Source organism: Pseudophryne corroboree, chromosome 4 (genome assembly GCF_028390025.1).
Source record: "Pseudophryne corroboree isolate aPseCor3 chromosome 4, aPseCor3.hap2, whole genome shotgun sequence".
Taxonomy (NCBI): domain Eukaryota; kingdom Metazoa; phylum Chordata; class Amphibia; order Anura; family Myobatrachidae; genus Pseudophryne; species Pseudophryne corroboree.
Window position 1 is genome coordinate 871,004,540 of NC_086447.1, and position 15,126 is coordinate 871,019,665.

Genomic DNA, 15,126 nt, shown 5'->3' on the forward strand with positions numbered 1-15,126 from the left:
CATTTGGAAAGTGGTGATGCTTTTGGCGTTGGCATCCGCAAGGCGGGTGTCTGAATTGGGGGCCTTGTCCCACAAGAGCCCTTACCTGATCTTCCATGAAGATAGGGCAGAGTTGAGAACTCGTCAACATTTTCTTCCAAAGGGGGTTTCCTCTTTCCACATAAACCAACCTATTGTGGTGCCAGTTGCTACTGACACGTTCGATGAGTCAAAGTCTCTAGATGTGGTTAGAGCTTTGAAGATTTATGTCGCTAGAACAGCTCGAATACGGAAAACAGAGGTTTTGTTTGTTATGTATGCTCCCAACAAGATTGGGTGTCCTGTTTCCAAGCAGACTATTGCGCGCTGTATCAGAGGTACTATTCAGCAAGCTCATTCTACAGCTGGATTGCCGTTACCGATGTCGGTGAGGGCCCATTCTACTAGGAAGGTGGGCTCCTCCTGGGCGGATACCCAGGTGGTCTCGGCATTACAACTTTGCCGAGCAGCTACTTGGTCAGGGTCAAACACATTTGCAAAATTCTATAAGTTTGACACCTTGGCCGATGAGGACCTAAAGTTTGGTCAATCGGTGCTGCAGGGTCATCCGCACTCTCCCGCCCGTACTGGAGCTTTGGTATAGACCCTATGGTCTTGATGTCATCCCCAGCATCCTCTAGGACGTATGAGAAAATAGGATTTTGATAACCTACCACTAAATCCTTATCTCCTAGTCCGTAGAGGATGCTGGGCGCCCATCCCAGTGCGTACTTTACCTGCAGTTTAGTTATTACAGTTACACAAGTTGTGTTATCTTGGTTTCAGCATGTTGCTGCAATTAGTTCATGCCTGTTGGCGTATGTTATGTTGAATGCCATGTGAGCGGCATGGTTGAGGGAGTGAGTTGGTAGATATCTCACCACTAGTTAAGTAATTCCTTTCCTCGAAATGTCAGTCTCCCTGGGCACAGTTCCTACAACTGAGGTCTGGAGGAGGGGCATAGAGGGAGGACCCAGTTCACACCCAATGAAAAGTCTTTAGAGTGCCCATGTCTCCTGTGGATCCTGTCTATACCCCATGGTCTTGATGTCATCCCCAGCATCCTCTACGGACTAGGAGAAAAGGATTTACCGGTAGGTTATCAAAATCCTATTTTATCATATATAGGTACACATTCACTGGCTGTAGTATACAGCAATATTATATCAGTATATAAAGGTAAACGGGCACTGGCTGTGGTATACAGCGATATTATCTAGCATATAAAGGTACATGGGCACTGGCTGTGGGCAACTTGCTATGGTATACAGCGATATTATCTCAGTATATAAAGGTACATGGGCAACTGGCTGCAGTATACAGTGATATCTCAGTATATATTATAAAGGTACACCGTCACTGGCTGCAGTATAGAGCTATATTATTTTATCATATATACTGTAGGTATACATTCACTGGCTGTAGTATACAGCAATATTATATCAGTATATAAAGGTAAACGGACACCGGCTGTGGTATACAGCGATATTATCTAGTATATAAAGGTACATGGGCACTGGCTGTGGTATACAGTGATATTATCTCAGTATATAAAGGTACACGGACACCGGCTGTGGTATACAGCGATATTATCTCAATATATAAAGGTACATGGGCACTGGCTGTGGTATACAGCGATATTATCTCAGTATATAAAGGTACATGGGCACCGGCTGTGGTATACAGCGATATTATCTCAATATATAAAGGTACACGGGCACTGGCTGTGGTATACAGCGATATTATCTCAGTATATAAAGGTACATGGGCACCGGCTGTGGTATACAGCGATATTATCTCAATATATAAAGGTACACGGGCACTGGCTGTGGTACACAGTGATATTATCTCAGTATATAAAGGTACACAGGCACCGGCTGTGGTATACAGCGATATTATCTCAGTATATAAAGGTACACTGGCACCATTTGGGGTATACAATGCTATTATCTCACTATATAAAGGTACACGGGCACCAGCTGTGGTATACAGCGATATTATCTAGTATATAAAGGTACATGGGCACTGGCTGTGGTATACAGTGATATTATCTCAGTATATAAAGGTACACAAGCACCGGCTGTGGTATACAGTGATATTATCTCAGTATATAAAGGTACACAGGCACCGGCTGTGGTACACAGCGATATTATCTCAGTATATAAAGGTACACAGGCACCGGCTGTGGTATACAGCGATATTATCTCAGTATATAAAGGTACACAGGCACCGGCTGTGGTACACAGTGATATTATCTCAGTATATAAAGGTACACAGGCACCGGCTGTGGTATACAGTGATATTATCTCAGTATATAAAGGTACATGGGCACTGGCTGTGGTATACAGCGATATTATCTAGTATATAAAGGTACATGGGCACTGGCTGTGGTATACAGTGATATTATCTCAGTATATAAAGGTACACAGGCACCGGCTGTGGTACACAGCGATATTATCTCAGTATATAAAGGTACACAGGCACCGGCTGTGGTATACAGTGATATTATCTCAGTATATAAAGGTACACGGGCACTGGCTGTGGTATACAGCGATATTATCTCAGTATATAAAGGTACATGGGCACCGGCTGTGGTATACAGCGATATTATCTCAGTATATAAAGGTACACAGGCACCGGCTGTGGTACACAGTGATATTATCTCAGTATATAAAGGTACACGGACACCGGCTGTGGTATACAGCGATATTATCTCAGTATATAAAGGTACACAGGCACCGGCTGTGGTATACAGTGATATTATCTCAGTATATAAAGGTACACAGGCACCGGCTGTGGTATACAGTGATATTATCTCAGTATATAAAGGTACACGGGCACCAGCTGTGGTATACAGTGATATTATCTCAGTATATAAAGGTACACAGGCACCGGCTGTGGTACACAGTGATATTATCTCAGTATATAAAGGTACACGGGCACTGGCTGTGGTATACAGTGATATTATCTCAGTATATAAAGGTACACGGACACCGGCTGTGGTATACAGTGATATTATCTCAGTATATAAAGGTACACGGGCACTGGCTGTGGTATACAGTGATATTATCTCAGTATATAAAGGTACACGGACACTGGCTGTGGTATACAGTGATATTATCTCAGTATATAAAGGTACACGGGCACCGGCTGTGGTATACAGTGATATTATCTCAGTATATAAAGGTACACAGGCACCGGCTGTGGTACACAGTGATATTATCTCAGTATATAAAGGTACACGGACACCGGCTGTGGTATACAGCGATATTATCTCAATATATAAAGGTACACGGGCACTGGCTGTGGTATAAAGTGATATTATCTCAGTATATAAAGGTACACAGGCACCGGCTGTGGTACACAGTGATATTATCTCAGTATATAAAGGTACACGGGCACTGGCTGTGGTACACAGTGATATTATCTCAGTATATAAAGGTACATGGGCACTGGCTGTGGTATACAGCGATATTATCTCAGTATATAAAGGTACACGGGCACTGGCTGTGGTATACAGTGATATTATCTCAGTATATAAAGGTACACGGGCACTGGCTGTGGTATACAGCGATATTATCTCAGTATATAAAGGTACACGGACACCGGCTGTGGTATACAGCGATATTATCTCAATATATAAAGGTACATGGGCACTGGCTGTGGTATACAGTGATATTATCTCAGTATATAAAGGTACACAGGCACTGGCTGTGGTACACAGTGATATTATCTCAGTATATAAAGGTACATGGGCACTGGCTGTGGTATACAGCGATATTATCTCAGTATATAAAGGTACACGGGCACTGGCTGTGGTATACAGTGATATTATCTCAGTATATAAAGGTACACGGGCACTGGCTGTGGTATACAGCGATATTATCTCAGTATATAAAGGTACACGGACACCGGCTGTGGTATACAGCGATATTATCTCAATATATAAAGGTACATGGGCACTGGCTGTGGTATACAGTGATATTATCTCAGTATATAAAGGTACACAGGCACCGGCTGTGGTACACAGTGATATTATCTCAGTATATAAAGGTACACGGGCACTGGCTGTGGTATACAGCGATATTATCTAGTATATAAAGGTACACGGGCACCGGCTGTGGTACACAGTGATATTATCTCAGTATATAAAGGTACATGGGCACTGGCTGTGGTATACAGCGATATTATCTCAGTATATAAAGGTACACGGGCACTGGCTGTGGTATACAGTGATATTATCTCAGTATATAAAGGTACACAGGCACCGGCTGTGGTATACAGCGATATTATCTCAGTATATAAAGGTACACAGGCACCGGCTGTGGTATACAGTGATATTATCTCAGTATATAAAGGTACACAGGCACCGGCTGTGGTATACAGTGATATTATCTCAGTATATAAAGGTACATGGGCACTGGCTGTGGTACACAGTGATATTATCTCAGTATATAAAGGTACACGGGCACCAGCTGTGGTACACAGTGATATTATCTCAGTATATAAAGGTACACGGGCACTGGCTGTGGTACACAGTGATATTATCTCAGTATATAAAGGTACACAGGCACTGGCTAAAGGTACACGACCCCGCTCACCACAGGTTCTATTTACACTCTATGGGTGTCCTGGACACCCACGAGTGGGAATAGTCGTGGTGACGCGTCCGGCATTCTCAGGGCCGGTGCAAGGTTTCTCTGCACCCTAGGGAAAACTTCTGCCTACTGCCCCTTCCCCCTTCAGGTGAAAGTCTTGCTGCTGCCCTCTCCCATACCCAGTCTGTTGCATGGCTGCTCTCTTCTCCCCATCTCCCCAGTCTGTGTGGGTGCCTGCTGCTCTCCCCCTTCCCCCAACCCCCCCTACACTCTGTTAAATGTCTGCTGTTCTATCTTCCCCACCATCTGTGTGCATGCTGCTGCTCATCCCACCCAGAATGCGTGGATGCCAGCTGCTCATTTCCGCCCCTCCCCAGACTGCTGCTCTCCCACTCTTTCCTTATCAAATGCAGAGAGCGCACTGTGCAGCCACCTTACCTGCAGGCTGTGATGCAGAGTTGGGACTGTCTAGTCTGCGAAAGAGTCTGGAATGAAGAGCAGCGCCACATGTCACCCCCAGCCAGGACTCCAGGAGCTGTCCAAGTTACTGCCTGTGGCGGGTGGAGGCGGAGCTGGAGGCTGCATTACAGAAGCTTGCCATTTGCGACTTCTGTATGATATGAGTGCCGGGGGGATTGCGGTGGCTGTGAGGTAGGACCACGCTACCTTTTTCAGGCAGCTGTAGCAGGCCACCCCCTCAGGTTCCGGCGCCCCTAGGCAGCTGCCAAAAGCTGCCTAGTGGAAACTCCAGCCCTGGGCATTCTGGTAGTCGGGTTCCTGACATAGGTATTCTGAGCACCGGGATCCCGACTGCCAGGATCATAACTACATCCCATTATCTCAGTATATAAAGGTACATGATCACTGGCTGTGAACTATAAAAGTATATAAAGATACCACAGATGCTGGCTGTGAGATATAAAGATATTGCGCCTGATTTTGAGATACATGCAATTTGCATGTAATGATGATGTTCATCTAGCTGAGCGATTATATGGAACTGCGCTCTCAAATCTACGGTGCATGCGTTACACAGAGTGTACGTACAAAGACACCGTACAGACGGTATAAGAAACAGAAATGTGGCAGAAAAGTGATGAGCGTTTCTCGTCTGCGACTGGGAGGTGGCTCGTAGCATGCTAAATTGGTCCGATCAATGGACATATTATGGAAGTGTCAGGTGCGTGTCAATGCAAGTCAGGGCCGGATTATAGATGGGGTGGTCACCCAGGCCAGGGATCCCCCACAATGCGGTAAACATTAGCCTGGCCCACCGCTATCAGAGACCTGACGCTGTAGCCTGTAACAGGTAGTGGTCTGTCCCGCTCATTCCTCCTCTCTCTCTCCCTCCTCTCTCTCTTTCCCTGACACCCTTTCTCTCCATGACACCCTCTCTCTTTGCTGCTCACTTCCCCTCCGTATCTGTCTCTCACCTCTTTCTACCTGACATACTCTCTCTCTTGATCCCCTCTTTGTCTCTCCCTGTCTCTCTCTACCTGACACCATCTGTCTTTCTCCCTCTCGTTTTCCCTCCCTCTCTCCCTGACACCCTGTCTCCACCTCTTGCTCCCTCTCTCTCTCTCTCTCGTTCTTTCTCTCTCTCTCTCTGACACCTTTTCTCTCTGTCGCCCTGATTTTCTGTCTTGCTCTTCTCTCTTTCTCCCAGATATCCTCCCCTCTCTCTCTCTCTCTCTCTCTCTCTCTCTTTCTTTCTCTCTCTCTCGTTCTCCCCTCTCTTTATTTCTTTCTCTCTTTGTCTCTCATTCACTCTTGTGCTCCCTTAAGGGGCATACTAGTGACAGCGGTGGGGGGGTAGAGTCAATTATATTGGTGGGGGCCCCCAATAGCCTTGATTTTGCCCTGGTGCCAGTTGTTGCATACACAGACACATAGATGCAGGCATAGGAGGCCATGGTTAGGAGGAGAAGCTGCTGTTTCCATAGGGCTGGTGTATAAGGACATTCCAATCAGTATTTCTAAGTGCACGGGTGCTAAAAGTGGGCGTCTCACACCTTGCACTGTCAGGAGAACCAATGTACACAAGGGAAGGACCTTGTAGTCTGATTTACATAAATGGCAGAGAGGCGACAGCTAATAGATGCTGCTGAGTGCAACTTAGCAAAAGGTCCATTATCTCCTTATACAGTGGGGGGGGGGAAGTATTTGGACAGCCACCGATTGTGCAAGTTGATCCACTTAAAAAGATGAGAGAGGTCTGTAATTTCCATCAAAGGTACACTTCAACTGTGAGAGACAGAATCTGAAGGGGAAAAAAACAGGAAATCACATTGTATGATTTTTAAACAAATTACTTGTATATTCTTGTGGAAAACAAATATTTGGACACCTACCAAGCAGCAAGATTTCTGGCTCTCAGAGACCTGTTACTTCTTCTTTAAGAAGCTCTTCTATCCTCCACTCATTACCTGTATTAATGGCACCTGTTTGAACTGGTTATCTGTATAAAAGACACCTGTCCACACCCTCAAACAGTCAGACTGCTACCTCTCCACCATGGCCAAGATCAGAGAGCTGTCTAAGGACACCAGGGACAAAATTGTAGAGCTGCAGAAGGCTGGGATGAGCTACTCGACAATAGGCAAGCAGCTTGGTGAGAAGAGATCAACTATTGGCGCAATTATTACAAAAATGGAAGAAATACAAGATCAATGACAATCTCCCTAGACCTGAGGCTCCATGCAAGATCTCACCTTGTGGGGTATCAATGACCTTGAGAACGGTGAGGAATCAGCCCAGAACTACACGGGGGGACCTGGTCAATGACCTCAAGAGAGCTGGGACCACAAAGGTTACCATTAGTAACACACTACATCGTCATGGATTGAAATCCTGCAGCACCCGAAAGGTCCCCCTGCTTAAGCCAGCACATGTCCAGGCCCATCAAAAGTTTGCCATTGACCATATGGATGATCCAGAGGAGGATTGGGAGAATGTAATGTGACACATAAAAAGAACTAGAAAGGCGGTTATAGAGTTGGGTGCACAAAACTTATTTGGTGAACTGATTATAAAGGTAAAACGTAGCTTTTATTGCTTATATTAATATTAAGAGGGTCCTTGTAAAATATAGAGGTTAAAAACATGACATTAACAAACATATAAGTGATAAAGAATGGAAAGGTTGTGTAAGAAAGATTCTTAAAAAGTGGGGTCACCACAATAACTCCTGCAACTTGTATAATTTGTTTCTGTGTAAAATTCAAGACACTTTAAGATACTTAGATGAGTAGTGCTTTTGCGTACCTAGATGTACTAATAAGATAGTTATTAGTACATCTGATTAACTGTGATTCAATATAATCACAGTTAATCAGATATTATGCTTAAACTGTATTACAGCCTATAAAGTATACACATATATATATGTGTGTGTATCACACTCAGCTGACACATGTTTAGTGCTGCCTCTAATACATGAATGCGGTAGATTGTATAGAATACCTCACTTCTAACCCCTTTCCCCACACAATGAAAATATGGGGATAAGTTACTCTTATATAGGTAACATGAACTGCATTAACACTGATCGTTAGAAAATAGAAGAAAAAATACCACTAATGCCCTATATTCTAATTAACTGTGCATCCCCCATATACTCAATCTAAGTTAATTAGAAATGCTTTTGATATAAATTCTTACACACAATTGTCAATATAGGGGTATAGGGCGTTCACAAAAGTACTGAGATCCGGGATGACATAGAGGTGAGGTATGAAGAAAAAAATATTATCAGCTGATTGCTGTGTATAGGGATGTTATGCGTCACCCCTTATGATAAATCCAAAGTAATCAGAATTAAACCCCGTGTATTGACAGGGTTAATAGAGAGATATGGTTGAATGCCACAGTTATTGCTATGTATAAGTAGAAGCAGGAAATGTTTCCACTAGTCCTGTTGATAATACACAGGCACCACTATTTATAAATAGAGAGAGAAATGTTTCCAAATATCCTCAGATTGGCATTACACAAAAGCAACAATTCAATGCAATAATGATTCATGAAATGGATTATGGAGTTTGTAATGTAACACTTCACAGATGTGTATAATATTGGTGTCTCTCGTTATGAATGACACCGTTCTGTGTAAATAAATGACAAGCTGATACCTGATTAATATGGCTGTACTAAAGTACTAAAGTCAGTGCTGGTGCAGGTAGATACATAAATATATATTACACAACATACAACATTGCAATCAATTTAAAGGAGTGTGGTGGCCCACTATAAAGCTGACATGCATGTTTCGCTGTACGGGCAGCTTTAACAAAGCCTTGCCCAGATTAAAACCGCATGGACTAGGAATTGCACAGCAGGTCATGTAATAAAGCTATAAAACACAGTAGGGGTTATTATAGTCAGCTGCAGCGGGAATCATTTGAGGTATTCTATACAATCTACCGCATTCATGTATTAGAGGCAGCACTAAACATCAGTGTCAGCTGAGTGTGATACACATCTCCTATATAATAGCCTTGTGATTCTGTGCCTGGCCCTCTAACGCTGGGCAGAGTCACAGGCACAGATCTGGGTGGCTGGATGCAGGCCAGTAACAGTCCCCTCCCTTGGGCCGCCCATCCCCGCCCAGTCCCCTCCCCATCTCCGCCCAGTCCCCTCTTTCCCTCCTCCCTGTACACTCCCTGCACCCTGGTGACACTGCAGCCGGTGAGTCTTGCTGCTGCTGCACAGTCCGGAGGAGGATGCCGTGGACGAGCTCTGACTGCGGCACCCACAGCCTTCACATCATCCGTCCCCCACCCGTGGCACACACCCCGCAGCCTCCCACCCGCAGCTCCCACACCTGCAGCACCCCCCGCCACTCCCCCACTCGCGGCACTCCCGCCCCCTCCCCCACCTGCAGCACTCCCGCCCCCTCCCCCACCCATAGCACCCACATATGCAGCACACCCCACCCCTCCCCCACCCGTGGCACTCCCGCCATATCACCGACATCTGCAGCACCCGCCACCACCAGCGGCAATCCCGCCCCCTCCCCCACCCATAGCACCTACATATGCAGCACCCCCCACCCCTCCCCCACCCGCGGCACTCCCACCCCTCCCCCACCCGCGGCACCCACATCTGCAGCCCACCCACAGCACTCCAGCCCCTCCCCCCACCCGCGGCATACTCCCCTCCTCCAACCGCGGGACTCCCGCCCCTCCCCCACCCGTTGCACCCGCACTAGCACCCCACGCACCTCCCCTACCTGCGACACTCTCTCCCCTCCCCCACCCACAGCACATGCCCCTCCCCCACCCACGGCACTCCCGCCCCCTCCCCCACCCGTAGCACCTACACCTGCAGCACCCCCTGCCCCCTCCCCCACCCATGGCACTCATACCCCCTCCCCCACCCGCACCTCATGCCCCTCCCCCACCTGCACCACTCCCGCCCCCTACCCAATCCAATGCACCCACACCTGTAGCACCCCCCGCGACACTCCTGCCCCTCCCCCACCCGCAGCACACACCCCTCCCCCACCCACGGCACTCCCTCCCACACCCAATGCACCCACACCTGCAGCACCCCCTGCCCCTTCCCCACCAGTGACACTCCAGCCCCTCCCCCACCTGCAGCACACGCCCCTCCCCCACCAACGGCACCCCCGCCCCTTCCCCACCCGCGGCACTCACAGCACCCACCACATCAGTCCCCCACCCACGGCACGTGCCCCTCCCCCACCTGTCGCACTCCCGTCCCCTCCCCCACCCGTAGCACCCACAAACCGCTGCAGCCCCCACCCCCATACCCACCTCTCCTCCCCGCTACACCCCCGCACCCTCCACCCCACCCACCCGCGGCACCCACAGTATCCACCACATCCACCTCCACCCGCTGCATCCACCACAATCGCCTTGCGCCCCCTCCCCCACCCATAGCACCCCCACCCGCAGCACCCCCACGCCCCTCCCCCACCCACGGCACTCCCGCCTCCACCCGCAGCACCCACTGCATCCGTCCCCCACCCCCGGCACACGCCCCTCCCCCACCCGTGGCACTCCCGCTCCCTCCCTCACCCGTATCACCTACAATCCGCAAAACCCCCCCACCCCTCCCCCACCCGCGGCACCCCCGCTCCTCCCCTACCTCCATACCCACCTCTCTTCCCGCTACACCCCCGCACCCTCCACCCCACCCTCCCCCACCCCCATACCCACCTCTTTCCCCTCCCCCCACTGCTACCGGGGGCCATTGTGTGTATCAGCACCACTGTTACCTGTGGTCATTGTGTGTATAAACTGCTTTGCTACCTGTTGGCACGTTGTGTATAAGCGTCTCTGCTACCTGTGGACTCTGTGTGTATATGCGGCTCTGCTACCTGTGGGCACTGTGTGTACAAGCACCACTGCTACCTGTGGTCATTGTGTGTATAAACTGCTTTGCTACCTGTGGGCACTGTGTGTATAAGTGGCTCTGCTACAGTACCTGTGGGCACTGTGTGTATAAGCGGCTCTGCTACCTGTGGGTATTGTGTGTATAAGCGGCTCTGCTACAGTACCTGTGGGCACTGTGTGTATAAGTGGCTCTGCTACCTGTGGGTATTGTGTGTATAAGCGGCTCTGCTACCTGTGGGCACTGTGTGTATAAGCGGCTCTGCTACCTGTGGGTATTGTGTGTATAAGCGGCTCTGCTACCTGTGGGTATTGTGTGTATAAGCGGCTCTGCTACCTGTGGGCACTGTGTGTATAAGTGGCTCTGCTACCTGTGGGTATTGTGTGTATAAGCGGCTCTGCTACCTGTGGGCACTGTGTGTATAAGCGGCTCTGCTACCTGTGGGCACTGTGTGTATAAGCGGCTCTGCTACCTGTGGGTATTGTGTGTATAAGCGGCTCTGCTACCTGTGGGTATTGTGTGTGTATAAGCGGCTCTGCTATCTGTGGGTATTGTGTGTATAAGCTGCCCTGCTACCTCTGGCCACTGTGTGTATAAGCTGCCCTGCTACCTGTGGGCACTGTGTGTATAAGCGGCTCTGCTACCTGTGGGCATAAGCGGCTCTGCTACCTGTGGGCACTGTGTGTATAAGCGGCTCTGCTACCTGTGGGTATTGTGTGTATAAGCGGCTCTGCTACCTGTGGGTATTGTGTGTGTATAAGCGGCTCTGCTACCTGTGGGTATTGTGTGTGTATAAGCGGCTCCGTTACCTGTGGCCACTGTGTGTATAAGCTGCCCTGCTACCTCTGGCCACTGTGTTGATATGTGGTTCCGTTACCTGTGGCCACTGTGTGTATAAGCTGCGCTGCTACCTGTGTCCATTGTGTGTATACGCGGCTCTGATACCTGTGGCCACTGTGTGTATAAGCTGCGCTGCTACCTGTGTCCATTGTGTGTATACGCGGCTCTGATACCTGTGGCCACTGTGTGTATAAGCTGCGCTGCATACACTAGCAGTATATACTACACTGCTATTCATTGTGCCCTGCGGCCACTCTTCACGCCTTCACAAAGGGCTACGCCCCCTTGATAATCGCACGCCCTTCCCCCTTGCAATATTTACCCCACATAATAACAATTATAGCACAGCTGAAGCCCGTGCAGGGGTTAACGGGTCGTAGCCTCTTGCAACGGTATTTTCTGTCTAACACCTTCCCTCTCTTTATCCTCTCCCTACCACCCTGCCTCACCCTATCCTTTACCGATCACACAGCGTTTCTGTACATTCCCTTTCTCCCCACCCTACGCCTCTCTATCTTTTCTCAACCGGACACCATTTCTGTATGCCCTCTATACTGCCCTGTGTTTCTGATTCTGTTATCTACCGGCCTACGTATGTCCAAAGGTGTGCAGGGGTTAACGGGGCGTAGCCCGTAACGACGGTGTCAAGAGCGCCCGTAGGGCGCAGTGAATCACCTAGTACATATATATGTGTATACTTTATAGGATGTAATACAGTTTAAGCATAATATCTGATTAACTGTGATTATATTGAATACTCCAATATCTTATTAGTACATCTAGGTACGCAAAAGCACTACTCATCTAAGTATCTTAAAGTGTCTTGAATTTTACACAGAAACAAATAATTATACAAGTTGCAGGAGTTATTGTGGTGACCCCACTTTTTAAGAATCTTTCTTACACAACCTTTCCATTCTTTATCACTTATATGTTTGATAATGACATGTTTTTAACCTCTATATTTTGCTGTATGTGTCCTACTACAAGGACCCTCTTAATATTAATATAAGGAATAAAAGCTACGTTTTACCTTTATAATCAATTCAACAACAAACAGGTTTTGTGCACCCAACTCAATAACCGCCTTTCTAGTTCTTTTTATGTGTCATTATATTTTGGTTGTAATAGGGTCGCACCCCCAGAGAGGCTTAAAGTCTAATCTAGACACACGAATATTTGGGTTTCAACTGATTTACTCATATACTAAGTTTCTAATAGAAATTCATAAGTGTGCAGATGTATTTCTTTTGTTTTTCTTAAAGAGAATGTAATGTGGTCAGATGAGAGCAAAATCAAACTTTTTGGTATAAACTCCACTTGCCGTGTTTGGAGGGAGAAGAATAATGAATGGCATCCCAAGAACACCATACCCACTGTGAAGCATGGGGGTGGAAACATCATGCTTTGGGGCTGCTTTTGGGCAAAGGGGACAGGACGACTGATCCGTATTAAGGAGAGGATGAATGGGGCCATGTATTGTGAGATTTTGGGCAAAAACCTCTTTCCATTGAAGATGGAACGTGGCTGAGTCTTCCAGCATGACAAAGTCCCCAAACACACTGCCCGGGCAACTAAGGAGTGGCTCCGTAAGAAGCATTTCAAGGTCCTGGAGTGGCCTAGCCAGTCTGTAGACCTCAACCCATTAGAAAATCTGTGGGGGGAGTTGAAAGTCCATGTTGCCCGGTGACAGCCCCAAAACATGACAGATCTAGAGAAGATCTGCATGGAAGAGTGTGTTATGCACACCAGTGCCTGCAGGAATGTACTGGTGTTTGAACTGTTATGCACACCAGTGCCTGCAGGAATGTACTGGTGTCTGAACAGAGAGGGATGCAAAACAAATGAACTCACAGACAGACTGGGAAATATGACATAACGTACACAGAAGGTGATAGGGTAACAAAACCAACACAGAGTGAACAGAGAAGCCCAGAGGCTAAGAAACTGGGTGTCTCCCTAGTATTAGAAATGCTCAGATGGAAAAAGCAAGATGTTGTGTTTTAATACGTAGAGAACCCGAAATGCTGTTGCTAAGGGCAACAGCAAAACCCTAAAGGGTTACCAACGGGTGTGGCAGTAAACTCCTTGGTCAGAGATGGAATAATAGACACAAGGAGAGTCTCCACAATCCTTATTCTCACTTGCAGGGCCCAGGTTCAGCTTACTGCCACTAAACTGACACATGGACGCCCTGCACAGTGAGAGAGGATTAAGCAGGCAGGTCTGAAAGTACAGCCACAAACCTGCTGGGTTCACAGAATAGCAAAAGAACCTCAGCAGGCTAAACGACTGACTCCAGTCTTACTGCTAGGTCTGGATTGGCAGAGTGAAGTACCAAATTCCCAGGCCTATTTGCAGTAAGCAACAACAAATACAAAGCTACACAGTACTGGCTAACTTTCAGGAACTGACTAACCAACAAAGATTCAGCAGCATCTGCTTAACCTGAGAAGAGTCCTTATAAAGCAGGTGCTGTCCACGCCCCACTCAGACCTCACAGACTGTGAGCACAAAAACCAGCACCGGATCCCCTGCCGTGCACAGAGCCTGTAACCACTGCACAGCAAAAGACCCGAACCGGAGTATCAGCTGCGCTCAGGTTACTCCGCTAGCACTTGTCTCCCGGTTGCCATGACGACGTGGCAGCACAGGGCAGGAGACCCTAACAGAGTGGGCCAAAATACCTGCTACAGTGTGTGCAAACCTGGTCAAGAACTACAGGAAAGGACCTCTGTAATTGCCAACCGAGGTTATATTACAAAGTATTCAGTTAAACTTTTTGATTGTCCAAATATTTATTTTCCCCAAGAATATACAAATAAATTGTTTAAAAATCATACAATGTGATTTCCTAGTTATTTTTTTCAGATTCTGTCATAGTGTACCTATGATAGAAATTACAGACCTCTCTCATCTTTTTAAGTGGGTGACCTTGCACAATCGGTGGCTGTCCAAATACTTTTTTGCCCCACTGTATAAAGGTACCGACTGATATTTGGAGATATTGGGGGTCATTCCGAGTTGTTCGCTCGTTACCGATTTTCGCTATGCTGCGATTTGCTGCTAAATGCGCATGGTACGCAGCACGCATGCGCTTAGTTATTTAACTAAAAACAGCAGTTTTGCTGTTGTTCGTGCGGCGCTTTTTAGTCGCACTGCTGATCGGAGAGTGATTGACAGGAAGTGGGTGTTTCTGGGTGGTAACTGAGCGTTTTCCGGGAGTGTGCTAATAAATGCAGGCGTGTCAGGCAAAAACGCAGGAGTGTCTGGCCGAACGCAGGGCGTGTTTGCGACGTCAAACCAGGAACTA